Consider the following 17,569-nt stretch of genomic DNA (forward strand, 5'->3'; position numbering starts at 1 on the left):
AGGAAAGAAATGGATGAGGGAGTCGTGATCTGAACCCTGCTGGTTCAAATGTAAGCCAGCCAGGGCTTCCCCTCCCCCAGCTGCCTCCGTGACTGCCAGCACCTCTGAGCCTCCCTCTTGTTCTCCCCGGAGGGAGTCAGGCTGGGTAGCAGAAGTGGTTACAAGACCAGAGGGAGCACGGACAATGGTAATAAATATGTAAAACCCAGAATTCATTACATCCAGCTAATTCTAAATGCAAAGGACACCATGTCTTCTGAGACGGACCCCAATGAAGGAGTCTGGTTTGCAGCGGTTTGAAGAGTGGACCAGAATTGTTTGGTCCGACTCAAGAAATCATGCTCTTCTTGCTGGGCAAGATATTCACAAGGCTCTCCATCCACCACCCCCACCCCCACAAGCCTGCCTCAGTTTTAGTTCTGTAAGGGACCCTCCCTATGGTCCTGGAGAGGCCTTGTCACCTGATGGTGCTGGACTAGTGACCCTCGTGGCAAGAACTTCAAAATCTTTTATTTATTTATTTATTTATTTTAGTGTTTATGTATTTTTGAGACAGAGCACCAGCGAGGGAAGGGCAGAGAGAGAGGGAGACACAGAATCTGAAGCAGGCTCCAGGCTCTGAGCCGTCAGCACAGAGCCCGATGCAGGGCTCGAACTCACGAATCCGCGAGATCATGACCTGAGCTGAAGTTGGACACCTAACCGACTGAGCCACCTGGGCGCCCCAAGAACTTCAAAATCTTTAAAGCAGAGGATGTAGTTTTCTTAAAGAGACGGTGTTACAGAGAGATGTCTGCTTACACAAAGTAAGTTCTGTCCTCCCGGAGGGGGGGATGCTTCATAAACTAGAAATAAAGTGAGTGTCCCTCATGCAGTGCACTTGAAAACAGGCACCTTTGTGTGGTGCCTGCCTTCTTCTTCTTCAGCCCCAAAGAAAGGGAGAAAGGGCCTGCCAAGCCACCCAGGAAAAACAGCTAATGCTTACAATTCGGCCAGGCAGGAGGTCTGCAAATGCTCCCCTCTGGCCTCCCACACTCAAAACATTTGTTAGAGTAAAGGCTTCAAAGGTAGAAATGGGAAAAAGATTTTCCCTCTGCCCTATAACAGCTGAGAGAATATCTTTCTGTTCCCTCTGCGATGCATGCGTGCGAGTGCACACGCGCGCGCGCGCACACACACACACACACACACTCACACACACACACACACACAAACCACGTGCACACAGCTGCAGAAGAGAACCAAAAGTACACGCCTAGCTAGAAAGGAGGGGACTGGGCTTGAGACTGCAGATGAAGGTCACGCCAAACCATGTGATCTAAAGTCAGAGGCTCAATTCCTAGTTCCAAAAAAATATGAAGACTAAAGGAGATTAAGACAGAGGGCGTGGGGGGCACCTGGGTGGCTCAGTTGGCTAAGTGTACCGCTCTTGAATTTGGCTCAGGACATGATCTCATGGTTCATGGGATGGGGCCCCACCTCGGGCTCCACGCTGACAGTGCAGAGCCTGCTTGGGATTCTTCCTCCCTCTCTCTGCCCCTCCCCTGCCCTCACTCTCTCAAAATAAATAAACTTAAAAAAAAAAAAAAAGACACACAGTGTGGGTAGAAGTGCTCATTGAACTGCCAGCACTGCGGTGGGTACACAAAGGACATGCTCCCATGGACGAATCCTGGCACTTGCTGGATTACACTGACTGGGTCTTCATCATCAACTATAGGAAAGACTTGAGGCCCCTATTCCTCCTCCACTAAGTCTCAAGACTTCTTCCCTGTTGACTCTGCCTTAGCGGCATGAGCTCCAAATAAAGTTCTCCACCTGCCTGTGGTACCGAAGGCCCCGGATAAATCATGTATTATTATTATTTTTTAACACAAAGGTGAAGTTCAGACCTTACCAGTCATTAACACTTTAGTGAAAAGGAGTCCATCCATTTGGTGTCTAAAACCAGAAGAAGTCATACCACATTTTGTGTTCCCACTCTTAATAGGGGGTAAGTCAGCTTGGGGGTGAGACTGGGTGGGAGAAGAGGAGGCTACTTTAGATACAACACAGGCTGGTGTTCATGAGACATCTGGAAAAACCCAGTCTTCATGTGGGCAGAATGGACAAACATGGGCTGAACAACCACAGCTGGATAATGGGTTTGTAGCTGTTGTTAAAACTGCTGGCCAATGTGCTTGGTGGGCAGTAGAACTCTCTACTTTGTTCTAACCTGGACCAACATCATCGATAGTGACTTAGAAACATAGAAAATGTTGATCAGATCTGTAAAGGAGCTGGTGACAGTAAGGATTAAAAAAATTCTCAGGAGACTGGAACCATGGGCTGAAACTAACAAGTTGAGATGTATTTGGGACAAATGTAAATTTCTACACTTAGGTTCAAAAAAATCAACTCTAGATATACTAGTCAAGGCTGACCTGTTTTAAAAGCAGTTTATATGGTAGGTGTAAAAGAGGCAGAATTTTATGTTTGGTATGTGTTCAGCAATGGCCCACGTGTGATACGGTTCAAGAAAAGAATAATGCAACCCGTAACCATTCACAGAAGTAGACAATCTCAGACTGCACTCAAGGGCAGTGGAGTCTAATTGAACAATAATGCGAGTCACATACGTAATTTTAAGTTTACTAAGTAGCACGTGTGGAAAGTAAAAAGAAACGTGGGAAATTCTACACTTGATCTTAGCCAAAAGGCCGAGAAGCAATAGGGAAATTCTAATATATTTCACCCAGCGTAGACAACAATTATAATTTCAACCTGTAATCTATATAGGAAATTATTAATGACTTTTACATTCTTTTATTCATACTAAGTCTTAGACATCTGGTGTATATTTTACCCTTACGGCACATCTCCACCCGCACTAGCCACATTTCATGCGCTCAGAGGCCAAACACAGACGGCGGCTCCTGTATTGGACATTGTACGGCTAAAGTAAGGTTGAGGGGTCCACGGAGTTCTGTTCTCGTCAGCCACACCTGGAGCATCTGGTGTTCCAGACATTTGAGGTTGGACAATGGCAAAGCATAGCCCTCCAGAGACCAGGTGAAGAACTGGATGAGAAGGCTCAGTCCAAAAGGACTGTGCCCCTCTAGTACCAGTAGAAAAATCACCAACGATACTGACGTTACGTGACTACCAAGGGAAAAAAACAAAAACAAAAACAAAAACAAAAAACCAAGAGTAGTGGATGAAAATTGTAGGAAGATTTTGGCTCTGTAAGAGTAAGTTTCCCCAACATCAAAGGTGTGCCAGCAGAAGCCAGCTGACCCACAAGAGAGTGATACACGCATCCAAGTTGCCTACCAACTCTGGGATTCAAGGCTTGGAGGCACTAAGTACGACCACCAAGTAAAATGACTGTCTAGCCAACAGACCAGAACATACACACCCAAAGATGTCTTCTCCTTCAAGTAGTCTTCTTGGGAGGGGACAGGTTTATTCTGGCCAAACCTCACAGGCTGCCTGTATAATTCTGGTTGTGGGAAATAGGGATCGTAGGGCCTTACTTTGTATAGTTCCAGCCCTCAAGGAGCTTGTAAGTGAGTGTCTGCAGTGAACATTCCCAGAGTAATGTTGTCAGCGTGCTGGCCCTCAGCTGACTATGGTGAGCAGAAAGTACTAGAAGGGTCTCTGAGGCCCTCTCCACCTAAGACTCTGTGTGAATGCCCCTCTTGCCATCTCACGGAAAAAGAACACTTCCAGTTGCCCTTATGGATTTCCAGGCTGGAGGGGCCTCTGGCTCTTCAAAGATCCTGGGAAGCCCAGAGCTCTGCTTTGAAGGTCTCCGTACCCATCGGTCATCTCTACCTGAATGTGCCATGGACACAACAACAGTAACATGTCCCAGACGCGGCTCCTTCTGTTACCCCAACCCTCAACTTGTTCCTCTGTGAGTCCAGATTTGGGGGAGCTCGCCATTAAGCTAGTCGGCCCTCTCTGAGCTGGGTGCTGGACCTCAAATCCCTCACGTGGGGGACCTCTCGGGGAAGGACTTCCTTTCCTTTCCCAGATGTTCATACGGGTCGCTGTGTGTCAGGCTCTGTGCTGGGCACCAGGGACCACCAAGGACGCTAATGGGGATGGGGCTCCTGTCACTGAGGGGCTTGGACGTTAGGTAGAGGCTTGCCTGGGTAGAAAGGAGGCCGGAAAGAAGAAGGTGCCCATCCTACCTGGGCTGTCAGTATAAGTGTCACAGAGTAACAGAGGGTGGTGACGCTGGTACTGAGCTTGGAAAGCCCGGTTCTGCAGACCCCGTGGGGCGTCTCCCCTACAGAGATGAGCAGGAACGCAAGAGGAAGAGGTGGGGCCTTTGGGAACAAGTGTCTCCACAAGGGGCCTGAGGGTGACGAGAGGAGACTGCGAAGTGAAAAGAGATCGCTGACCAGGTCGTGAAGGTCTCGGATGCCCGGCCAAGGAGTTGAGACACTATCCTGTATGGACCAGGGGACAGAGGAGGGTTTTAAGATCAGATCTGTCAGGAGTAAGTGTACACTTTTTTATTATAAGAATTTTTTTGTCCTGCCTTCATTTTAGTAAAAATGAAGCATTATGGGGCTGGCAAATCATTTCTGCATCCCAAAGACAGTGCGACATGCGATAATGACTGTGAAGCGCGGCTAAGCCTGTTAGCAAGAATGACCAGGGAGCGAGAGGCAGGAGTGATGCATTACCCTCCACCATCGTCTCTTTGTTTGAGGATCATTAGGAAGGGAACCATTAGAAAAATGCCAGCCAGGTAATAGGAGGGAAACAGGTCTTGGCAGGGCTGTGTTTCCCATGGAGAAATTAGCAAATAAAATTCAGAGAAGAAAGCGGGGGCTTCTGGGCTCACCCCGTGGGGCTCCTGGGGAATAATGGCACATGTGGCTCCCACCTGAGGAACCCTTGATGAGGCAGCAGACGTGTCCGACATTCTGTGACAGGCTTCGGGTGAGCAGAGCGTCCTTCCCAGGCAGGGCCGTGGTCCCCAGGCCCATCACTCCTGGGGCCCTCTTCCAGGCACCGGGTGATGCACCAGGCATGCGTGACGACTAAGGCACCACTTGGTCCCCAGGAAGCTCACACTCCCTGATGTGGTGGTATCCGAGCCTGGAGAGGGGCAGGGCGGGCCTCGCCTCGTCATCCCCATCCCGTAACTCTGGGCCATGGCAGGGAGGGATGCCGTTTACTCACACGCCCATTCCCTGCTGCTTGACTTACACCAGGGTCCTCTTGTCATTGCAATCATTCAGATCAAGAGCATAAGAGGAGAGGCGACTCACTGGTCAGAATGAAAACCGAGGACTTGGGAACTGCCGTTATGGCAGATGGCGGTTATCCAGGGAGTGGGGCTATCACATCAGCAACTCTCCCTGGCTTCCGGTACCCCCTTATCCAAGAGTTTCCCAGGGCGCCTACCTTAGGCCAGGAGCTAGGGAACACAGAGGAGTAATCACAGCCTGTGCCCTAAACTGTCCCGTTGGGGCTGGCATTTCTAACCGGGGTATGCATACTTGAAGAAATGTAGCTTGGCCAAGGACCTGATTTCTGGGGGTCAGAGTTGGACACACTGCCTTCAGGGCATCTGAGAAGTGCACCCGGGTGATGAAGAGCTGCCTGAGTTACAGGTGGGAAGGGACAGGGTGTGGAGAGCGACGGAGGAGACAGTAGAGGCCAGGAGACCAGAGGGTGACAGCTTGTACCACCATCACTTCACGAACAGCTTCTGGCCCTCTCTCCTGGTGGCAGTTTGGATAAAAAGCAGACATCTCAGGGGGAAGGAGGGTGGTGATCTGTCTCTGGGACTCTAGGAACAGCCCGCCCCGGTTTCTGGGGAGGTCCCCTCCACCAGAGGCGCTACCTCCTAGGGATACAGAACCGGGCAGGTGGCCGGAGGCTCGTCACATTTCCTGGTAGTGTGGCAGGGTGCATTCGAGGGGCCAGGGTGGAGAGTCTCTCAACCGAGGGCCGCTTCAGTGGCAGGGATTTTCACATCACCTTGTATTGCTAGAGGAGGTTCCAAAGAGGAGACTGGATCTCCCCCGAGCTTTCCCACTTAGCTGATTCTCACACTGGTTCTCCAAAGGAACCTGGAGCAGTGTGGCATACAGGCCACGGAGTTGGCCTAACTTGAGTCTGACTCTGGATTCTGACACCCACCAGCAGCCAGGGGAACCTGGGCATACGTAACAACGGCATCCTCTTAAATCAAACCTGACCCGTCGTGAGGCTGACAGACAGAGCGGGTGCTACCTCCATTTCACAGATGAGAAAAATGAGGCCAAATGACTTTTGGGGGATTTACATGGCTTTTAGGGAGTAAATCTAGGGCTAGAATCCAGGAACCTTATTGCTGAGTTCAAGATTTGGCCACAGCCTCTCGGGAGCATTGGCCAAAGGTGCCTCAAGGTCCCAGAACACACCCTGGAGAGTGCAGCTAAGAATTCCACTCCAGTTTGGTCCTAGATGGATCATTAAGGCAGCTCCTCCCAGTTCAGGACACACAGACCACCCTGCACGGCGGCCTCTGTCTAGAAGCCCCCGATCACTTCCTAACTTTGTAGCAAACTCCTACTCGTCTTTCAAGATCAGCCTCTTAGGTTCTCTTCTGAGAAGCCCTCAGGCTTCCCTTCTCTTAAACATCCATCTGTTCCAATCCAGCACCGCCTCATTCTTTCCTTTCCTTTCCCTTCCCCCTCCCTTTCTTTCTTTATGTCTGTCCCTCACAGGACTTGAGGAGCTCAGGGATGAGGGACTGTGCCTGATTCATCTTTTTGTCACCAGCTATCAGCAGTGCTGGACACACGATGGGAGCCAGGTGAATGCTTCGTAAGACTCAGGGGGTTCGGAGAGCTAGAGATACCCCCAGGATGACAAACTTTCATTACCACCAGCACCTCTTCCCTCCACGGGTAGACATTCAGATAGCCCATATGGCTGAGTTATAACCCCTCGAGACAAAGGCCACTTTTTCTCCTCAAAGGAAAAATGTAATAAACCATGGGTATTCCACATTGCCACTTTCTCCATTGTGAAAGACCTTTTAGGGTGGGTGGGCGGGTGGGGAGGAGGCAAGATATGAGGTCTGAATGGTCAGAGATTATGATACTTCCTGAAAGAACCCCCAGATCAATACTGAGCCAGCGATGCCCCAAATTCCTTTGGAAGGATCTAACCTATTGGTTAAACTTTTGGATTCGTTGGAAGACAAGAGAGTCCTGCTCTTAGAGACTCCTCCAGTGTTTGTCCATGTCTTTCTTTCCAACATCCCCCTCTGAGCGGTCTTCATGGCTCATGACTAGTATGGAAAGTAACTCTCTGAGTGTTTTAAAGCACTATTTTTCTATTGTTTTAATGGCCCCAATAAGGGCACCATTGTTCCTTAGCGGTATACACGCTTCATTCTAGTAATTAGCTGTCAGAGAGGACCCGACAGCAGCCTAATGTTGTCCGCTCAAATCATATTAATGAAATGCAATCCACTCAAATGTCCTGAATGCATATCTGTAATTGCATTAAGCAGAGAGACTGGGGACATCAGGATCAAACTTCAGTCTCTGAACACGGCGTTACGATCAAGCACATTAATCCATTATTTCTTCAGAATCTGACAGCCAATTAATATACCAGGCCTTCATACACCAGGCAAAGGATTGATGTCCCTGTCATGATTTTGTTTTTAAAAAAAACATTAAAATGACTGTTTGTACTCAGGAACGTCAAAGTAAATGCTGGTGTAATGTTTCTAATCAAAATCAATTGCTCAAAGGTGGAAAGGTAAGAAACAAACTTTAGAGGAGCACTGTCATCGCTCCCAAAAAAGGAGATTTAAAGATCTCAAAGTCTCGCTGCTTTCCTCTGGAGCTTTACCCAAAAAAAGTAGCTAAAATTAAGTTCCAGTCAGAGTTCAAAAAACTCCGCTTCATCAAGTGATTCTGAACAGGACACGTTTGGCGCGGGTTCTTTTTTATCTTTCACACAACCAGGTCGTCCTTGTTGAGGATTTCACCGGTATTTACAACTAAGCACACGAACACGCCGAGCGAGACGGCCGGGCCCTGAGTCCTCCCGCTTCCCTCCACAGAACACACTTGGTTAATTACCGAAGCCGCCTCACACAAACTAGACCTTCTGCCGGACCAGGAAGCAACAATGAGAAAAAATACCTCTTCAGGAAATGTGCAGAGCCGCGCAAGCGTCCTATGAATCAGCCCCACTTGCAAGTGCGCGCAGGTCAGCGGTGCATCCAGGACCACGATAAAATTTTCATTAGAAGCCGCTATTAGGACGTTGTCCTTCGCGTGCTGGGGGGCACCGTTTCGGTGAGGCCGCTCACGCTGGGCTGAAATCCAACTCATTTCGGGTCCAGGACCGGAACGTGCATCCCTCGGTTTCCCAGGATCTGGACCCCGTTTGCTTGTTCCGTGCAGTCTCCCGACCTCTTCTGGGATGTTCTAGCTACACGGCCACCCGTGCAGCTCGCCTCCATGACAGGTGGAGTGACAATTTTCCTGGGGTGACAGCGTTCAACACTGAGTCCCTGCAGCCCCTTTTTGGGCTGGATTTGGCACGCCCTCTGCGGGGCGCCATAACTTCTGTGCTCCCCTTTACTGGGCAGCTCCTGATGCCGTTTTGGAAGCGTTTTGGGGCGGCTGACCCCCTTTACTCGAATGTGCGCAGCCAGAGCAGAGGGATGACTGCTAACGCGGGGCTCGGCACGCGGCAGGGACTCAAGGAAAGCTCGCTGAGTCCACTGGCATGAGTGTTTTGGAGGCTCTTGATGCGATCTGCTACCCTGCTTCCCTAGACGAGGGCCTACGGGCATTATTCAGATCGTAAAAACAGTACGCTGAATCCATCTTCTGTGGCTAGCCACACAAATATTGTCTGTTTTGAGTTTTAGTTCCACAGACCCATCTCCCTCCCACCTAAAAAAACAAAAACAAAACCCCAAAACCAAAAACCAAAAAACAAAAACTCCACTCCTCAAGTTACATCCCAAACCTTGGGAAATGGGACACGGATTTTATGAGCAGAACCACAGAAGTAGCAGTTGCCTCCTCAAGCCAGACCCCACGCTGGGAGAGGGAAAGGCCGTAATTACCGGGCAAGGAGTCCGAAGAGTGTACGTGGAGACGGACGCGCTATGGAAAAAAGATGGGTGCGATTTTAGGGTTCGTGTCAGAAAGACACTTCTAATAGAAGAATTTACATGCTGACGCTAAGAGATGGTTTAAATATGTCCAGCCTTGAATGCAATCACCGCGGGGGAATTCTAATTATAAAGAAGGGTTTTGTACAACACGGAAGGGTAGGGAAAGACAAAGGGACACTTGACATTTGCAGAGTCCTTACTCTGTGCACTCGGCACACACTAGCTTTACACACATTTCTCGTTCGCCTCCACGACCGTTCCTGTGAGGCAGGAATTAGTGTCCCTGAAGAGGCTCAGGAAGTAAGGGGACTTGGGCAAGATCACCAGTGCACTAGGCCAGAGCAGAGTCCGAGACCACCAGTGTGCCGGGCAGGAGTGGGGCTGGGAAGTGCAAGTCAGGTCTTTCTTGTTCCAAGCCCATCCTTTCTCTCTCTACCATACTCTGACAAAGGTCAACAATTTTCCTCTGAGGAAGAGAGCTTTAACTATCATTGAAGCAAAAACACCATTCACAAAATCCCGGAGCTTGGAAGGAGGTACATAGTAAAGATGTGAGCACAGAGGAATGGAGGGAGTCAGGGCTTCGGGGCCCGGGACGCTGGCATTCAACTCCTGGCTCAGCCACGTACGAGGCATGTGGTTTTAGGTAAATCACTAGCCATTTTCAACACCCGGTTTCCTCATCCAGATGACGGGGATAAAACCACACACCAGGAAGGCTTGTGGGGAGGAGCCGAAGTACTTATAATCCGGCATCAGGCACAAGGCAATGGTTGTTTACTGCTCTCACAAGGTACCAGGCAGAGTTCTACTCTCTTTACAAATAATGACTCAATTCATGCTTACGATAACCCTAAGAGGGGAGAGCCTATTAGCGAGTCTTACAGACGAGGAGACAATGCACACGGAGATTAAGGACTTGCCAAGGGCACTCAGAGCTGGCACCGGGACCCTGCAGTTTGCCTCCCAAGCCCACATGCTTCCCCACCACCTCCTCCTGCTTACAGGTTGATGGCGATGGTGGTTCATTCATCCTTCAAGGCTCAGCTCAGTCACTGCTTTAGGCAAATGCTGCTAAGCAACCTCTCCTCTGGCTGAGCTGGCTGCTCCCACAGTACTTGTCACCCACAAACACCTCTGACTCCTCTACTCATCTGTGAGCACTTGGCAAGCGGGCCCTGTGCCCCCGTCCTTGTACCCTCGGAGCCCAGCCCAGAGCAAGCATCCTGCCACCACCGAATGAATGAGCAAGGAAGCATGCGATCCCTTCACACCCGGGCAAACAACCCCCACCCCCGCCCCCATTCATTCCAGCCAGTCAGCCCACGTGGGGGGAGGAGGGTGGGCGGGTTTAATTAAAAAGCAGAAAGTCTAATAATTTATTTACTTTTTCCCTAGGTTTCATCATTTGAACGATTTTAAGTGAAGCATGTCACCTGGATACACTAGGGTCTCTAAATGAACAAAGATTTGTAAACGCCGCTCAGAGAAGACAGACGTAAAAGGCCTCCACAGGTCACCACATCTCAGGATTCCAATCACGTCAGGCTGGCAGACAGGGTGGGATTAGATTTTTCTTAACAGCAAATCAAGACAATGAGGGCACTGATTTCAAGCTCTGTAGGCATGCTGCTGCTGTTCTTAAGTGGATCATCAACATCCAACCCAAGAGCGAAAAATAAGCTTGGGCGTTTCCCCTTCGCTGTTTGGCAAACTCCTATTCATCCTTTAAAACCCATGGCAGACATACCTCCCGTGAAGCCTGCCCTTATGTCCCAGATGGAGTTAATTTCTCCCTCTCCTGGGTTACCTTCAACAGGTTTCTGTGATTGCACTTAACACATGGCACTGAGAATTCTCTGTATGGGTATCCCAGCTGACAGCAAGGGCAGAGGCAGGGTTCTGCTCAAGCCTGGGTCTCCAGCTGTGAGCCCGGCGAAAGGCCTGGAGTAGGGGCTTGATAACGTGCGATGAATTTAACGCAACAACTGCTTCACTCAAATCTGGGTTTTGCATCGCCAGTGTCAAGGCAAGGATCGAACCATCGGGCTCAACTCTTAGCCCAGAGCTGGAATTTTGTTGCACCAAAAATAAAGCCCACCCATTTCCTAATTTTTTTTTTTTAATGTTTATTTTTGAGAGAGAGAGAGAGAGAGAGAAAGAGACAGAGCGTGAATGGGGGAGGGGCAGAGAGAAAGGCAGACACAGAATCTGAAGCAGGCTCCAGGCTCTGAGCTGTCAGCACAGAGCTTGATGCAGGGCTCGAACTCCTGAACCGTGAGATCATAACCTGAGCTGAAGTCAGACGCTTAACCGACTGAGCCACCCAGGTGACCCCCCTAGTATTTCTATAGAGAAACATTTCTGAGCAATTTCTTGAACAACCTCCTCAGAATTATTTAGGGGGAGAAGAGAGCAGCCACACTGAAGTTCAATTCCTGGCTTTGCAATGTCCAGCTATGACTTTGGCTACTTGACAAAAGCCTTAGTTTGCCTGTGGATCAGGCAGGGATAAAACCACTTGCTTTATAGGGCTGCTGGGGAGAGTAAATGAAATAACACACAATGCTTTGCACAGTGCCTGGTAGATGGTCAGTGCTTTTAAATGGAGGCTATTTAGGGGAGGCAGGACAGCTCTGTTGTAAAGGCCATGAACTTAGGTTAGTCAGATGGGTTTAAGGCCTGTCAGCCATGGTACATTGGGATAGTCAACCACCCTCTCTATGCTTTCTCTTTCCTCATCCAGGTGGAACAGCAGCAGTGCCTTTAGATGGTTTCAAGGAATAATTGGGAGTGTCTGTACAAGTACCTAGCACAGTCCTTGCGCGTAGTAGGCCCTCAAAAATGGCTTCAGGGAGCCATGGAGACTTCAGCATCAGTTTTCACCTCCTGCCTCCAACATCCCAACACCAAGTTCATTCCTGTGCCAGTCACCAACGTTATCTGTGCGCTCCTGATAAACGTCAGCATCTGGAGAGCTCCTGTTGGTAGGACTTGTGCAAGGCTCACAAATCAGCGTGGAGAAGGCGTGGCTTGTATCGGGACGGGGTTCTCCTTGAAATGCACCTCAAACAACTCCAAGCGTAACCAGGGGTCTAGTCACCTTCCTGATATCCGTGCCATTGTCCCTGCCATTCTCCCCCAGCTCCACTTCTCTTCCAGGCCAGAATGATCTTTCTAAAATGCAGACCGGATCTTGTATTTCCACTGACCACAGCTCTCCAGCGGAACTCCCCATCTCAAGTTCTCGGTCCTAAAGTTGGCCCCATGGCATCAAGAGGTCTTCTGCTTCAGAAGGGTTCAACGGCCGAAAGACTGAGCAACACTGGGTTGAACCAAGTTTGGCACACATGACTGCTGAGGTGTACGTATTTACCGTACACTGTCTACTTTAAAAAGGGGAACTAATTCAACTGCATTCCCAGAATCTCCAAACCACAGAATCCTTTATATTCAAAGAACGCTCATTACTACCAGTTTGAAAAACATTGAGCACGCACCTTAGAATGGAACTTGTAAGAGTTTAAGATTTTTCACAAAGCCTTCCTTTCTAGTTTTATTCCTCCCTCGGCCCAAGCCCATGTTCCGATAGTGCAGAACTTACTGCTTTGCCCCCACATTTCTGTGTATCTCTGCCTACAGTGAACACCCGTCTCCAACTGGAAAAATTGCACTCACCCTTCAAGGTCCAGCCAAAATATCCCCACCTCTGTGACACCTGCCCCTCGTCCCATCTCACCCCCCACTCCCTCGGTCCCAGAGTACACTTTTAATAAAGGGCTGACCTCTTCACTTGCTTCTCACTCCCCTGTCCTCTGCCCAGCAGATAAGCTCGTGAAAGGCAGGGCCGCGAATAATTTGCCTCTGTACACCTTGCACTGGGCGTGCACAGAATAGGTGCTCGATTACACTGAGTCAATGCCCACTGAATGTCAGAAGGAGCCACTGCACGCAAAGTCATAGATTTTTTTTTAACGTGGTTTAAATGCCTTAGGTTTTATAGTCTTAAAGACTTTTTATTTCTCAGAACATAAATCCTTAGCATCTGACTATAAATTCTTAGTGGATTTAAAGCGTCTTGTACTTTCTGCTCTACTGAATGCAGAATCTGAACAAGGCAGAGCCAAGGGGCTTTTCAGGGATCCACTGACCCTGCTCAGTGATTTTAAAGATGAAGAAACGGAAGCCCTGAGATGGGAGGGGCTTGCCCGGGGGCAGGTGCCCTGATGCCCAGGCCACCCTCTTTCCCTTTAGCGTCACAAACTACACAGTCAAGTCTTCAGAGGTGTAGAGATGACCCATCGGGGTCTTGCAAGCCAGACACCTCCCTCATGCCCAGCTGAGTGAAGAGAACTTCCCACAATGACACTGAAATGTTCTGCTTGGTAATTATGAACTCAACAGTCATGATGGGCTGCAGCACATATAGAAAAGGCTACAAAAAAGTGACAGCACGACACCAGAACCACCCCCCCTCCGCCACCCACCCCCCCAGAAGAGTTGGCTGGTGTTCACTCTTAATGTTAAATGATGAATTCTTTAGACAGTCACATATTTCTTCAAGATAACTCTGAAGGAACTCGGTGATAATTTGGCATCAATATCCAACTTATGTTACCTAACATATTTTAGCAGCTACAACTCCCTGTGTGAGATATTCTATATGGACAGATCTATGGTGATTGGTAAATTACAATATGTACAAGTACAAATGCTTCTAGGAAACGGGGCTTTATGTAAATATGTGATATTTTATATAGAACCCATGCTACCTACATACACAGGTTGCCGTGATAGATGTATCAACAGATAAGCCTTGAAGATGTTTGTCTTTAAAATGACTTGAACTTATTTCTTCTCTAAACAATAGATTGTGAGGTGGGCTTTACAAGTACCCTCTACATCTTGAGGCACGTAGGCAACACAGCTTTAAAAGAGTTAACATATCCCTACCAGAAGTCCTAACAAATTGAATCTTATTTAATTAGATATTGTATTTGGGGGGAAAAAATGAAATAAAATTCTTTCATTAACTAAACCAAACTCCCTTAAAGGCAACAATATGTTCCTCTCTGTCAGGACAGAATGGAATGAAATCTTTATTTTAATTGGGGTCAGACGAGGAGCCATTTGGTTTCAGATGCTTTGTTTATCAGCCCTGAGCTTTATGGCTGAACCGGAACGTGAAATATTCCATTACACAACCGTTCCACTTAAAAGCCCACTTTCCCAATGCTTTTTCATATGCTAAACGCTGTAAATATAGCTCAAACTAGCTTTGAAATTTAGAAATAGCATATTTAGAGACTCCCCAGTGACATGATGATCCCAGATAGCCTTGGGTCAGAGGTGCTATTTCTTCTATTCAGCAACGTGGCTTCCCTTGGACGAGCGCGTTGTGGTCAACAAGAGTGGGCTAGAAATGCCATCTATCGTGCCACTGCCCCTCAGCAGGCAGGAGTATGCCCCCTGTAAATGCCTGAGCTGGAAGGTTCCAGATACGACAGGCACTTATCAAACACCTCCTGCATGCCAGGCTCTGAAAGACGACGTAGTATGGTGACCAAGGGCCAGGACTCTGGAGCTAGACCCTCTGCGTCAGAATGACAACCCTAATGCTTACCATCGGTGCGACCTTGGGCAAGTCATTTTCTGCTTCTGCTGTGGTTCTCTCATCCGTACAATAGGAAAAATAATAGTGTCCACTTCACAGGGTTGGTGTGAAGCTAGATGGGTAACGTGTCAAGTGCTCTGAAGAGTGTTCGGCACCGTGTAAGCGCTGTTACCACTATTGTTTTTAATATTTCCACATTTGTCCTCACAACAGTTTACTGAGGTACGGGTGAGTACAGCCCTTTCACAAATGAAGAAACAGGCTCAGAGAGGGTGGGTTATCTGTTCACACAGCCATCTCAACCCAGACTTGTCTTCAGTTCAGGCTCTTTTCCACTAAGAGATGTTGCTTCTGGCATAAAATGGAATAAATACCTATTGAAACTTCAGAACCCAGAGATGGCTCAAAATTTCCACATATGCTGGAACACTTATAGTATTTTTGTCTGGGTAACTGGGCAGAGAGGAGTAAGTGTAATCACTACCATTTTCTCTTGCGAGATCCATAACTTCTGTCCAAAAGGAAATTCCAGTAGATTTTATGATCTCCAAAAAGATGACCTAAGTCATCTGATGTAGCAAATGATTCAAGCACAAAAACTGGCATCTTTATTATAATGGAGAAGAACAATAGTTACGATTAAGTGTATTAACTCCTTCACTGTGCGTTTATGGGCAAGGCTCTAGGCTGAGAGCCACTCAAGTTGATTCTGTGAGATTAGGATTTTCTCTCCCAAATGGATGAAAGCAGGGAAATATTAACATAGGAAAATAATTTTTTTTTGTCTTAAAATAACTAGTGTTCAGACAGTCAAAAGACAGTTTTCCATTTCTACAGTGAAATTTCGTTCCATTTTGTTCGGTTTCCCTTAAACTGCGTTCACTCAGAAAAGAGCTCTCTTTTTACCTTTCAAGTTCTAACATCAAAATCCATCTAGAGTTTCAGAATTTTTTGTCAAGCACGTCGGCAACGGGTTAATGATGACATTATCTGACAGTTCCCAAACAGCAGAGGCAAAGAGGGATGGAACTAATCAAGAAAAACATTGCCTCAGTTAGACTTGGCAAACCCAGAGCCAACGTTATACAAGACAAGCCTCCTAAAATGAAACTGGGAAAGTAGCAAAAGTTTTGGCAAAAGGCACATTTTTTTACTTTCATTCTCAGTGAGGACGATAGATTATATTATCTGCACCTGATAGGAAAGAGTTGCATCCCAGTATGTCTTGAAATTTGCATTCACACACGCTTACAGAAGGGAGAGCCATTTTCAAATAAATGCGTCATTCATGGTTTGTAAATTCCAAGACGACACCCATGAAGTTCTCGCTCTACGTTTTCCCAACTTCTGTGAGAGGCTCTGTTCTGGGAAATGTAATAAAATGAGCTGTTTCTTGCAACTTCACAGCAGGTATTCTGATCTGATGGTAAATCACTTTTCTTTACTATTTTCACATAATTGTGCCGTGATCCTTTGACACGTTGAAAAAAGGTAAAGGGATGTCCACATGTATGTAATTCACTAATTGCATTTCTTCAGTGAAGAAAAAATGCTTATGTTAAAGTTATTGATTTTCTTAACCAGAGTTCAAAGCGAAGGTGCCATGAACATCTAAATAAATATCAAGGAAGTGTCAAAGGTAACCAAGGAGGGACCAGGTGAAGTGTGAAGTGTTAATTGTATCTAAAAAAGTATAAAAGAATAGAGGAAAAAGACAGATATACTGAACTTCCAATTATCATAACATTGCCTTCTTCCTAACACATTTTCAAACTTGAAAAAAAACCCACAGAAGCCAGAGGAATTCAGAGTCGGGGACCCCCGACCGTGGCCTGCATACATCTTACGCTCCGTGTGCACACAGTTCATTTAAATATAAAGCAGAATTACGACTTACATAACGCATATTGACGTCACGATCTACCATCAGCCCTCAGAAGGCGCAGCGAAAGAACCGGACAGGAAACGAAGGAAGGAAACAGATGGGGGAAGACCGTTTTGGGCTGTGCAGTAGGGATACTGTTTCAAAGGTGAGCAGGGGATGGTTCGCCTGATGATCTTCACGCTCACACACACACCAGCACATGGAGATAATTTGCAAAAAGAAGGTGCCCGCTGGATAATGAATACACACACGGAATCGCGGACGGGCTCGGCTCTGAGCAAACGTCAGGAGCTTTAGTCTGTCGAAGGCGCTCACCGCTAGACAGCGCACGAGCAAGTACAGAGGCACGGGGTGGGGGGGGGTGTCTTCTAGGCACAGTCGGGTGCCTAAACTCGTCTGGACCTCAGTTTCCTTATCTGTAAAGTGGGGATGGCAACACTCACTGGGAAGGGCTGGGGGGGGGGGGATTAGGGGCGCTGCAGCGCAGCATCTCACACGCGGAGGTGCTCGCTCCACAAAGGGACCTGGCAGGGACTGCCCCATCTTCACCACCTTCTTCCCAGCCTTCCCCCCGGGCTGCCGACGGAATGCACACTCCCAGGGAGCGCACAAGGGTGCCTTCAGTACTCCTGGGTGGCACCAAACAGGCCTCTACAATGTTAGATGAACTGACGAGGGATAAAAGCCTTCTGATTTTCCAGCTCCAGGCCCGACTTTCCTCTGAAACTCCAAGGCCTGTCTTCCCAGCACGCTGAGCGCCACCCCTGGGATGACCCACGCGGTCCTCAAACCTGGCACTCCCCTCACTGAAGTCTCTGCCCCGCCACTCAGCCTGTAGGCGTTCCGGGCCTCGGCCAAGAAATCTCCACTCATTCACTCGCTGGGTTCTGTGTTCGGCCCCGTCTCCAACTTGCCCGTCTCTGCTCCT

The 17,569-nt window shown here is 48.2% G+C and overlaps 1 protein-coding gene and 1 pseudogene across 21 annotated transcripts in view; both read right to left on the reverse strand.

Annotated features, from left to right (window-relative positions):
* Positions 1-17,569, reverse strand: part of DENND1A (DENN domain containing 1A) — a 509,645-nt gene that overhangs the window by 93,833 nt on the left and 398,243 nt on the right. The window lies entirely within an intron of this gene.
* Positions 2,563-2,711, reverse strand: LOC132663977 (U2 spliceosomal RNA; annotated as a pseudogene).

This window comes from Panthera onca, chromosome D4 (assembly GCF_046562875.1).
Source record: "Panthera onca isolate mPanOnc1 chromosome D4, mPanOnc1 haplotype 2, whole genome shotgun sequence".
Taxonomy (NCBI): domain Eukaryota; kingdom Metazoa; phylum Chordata; class Mammalia; order Carnivora; family Felidae; genus Panthera; species Panthera onca.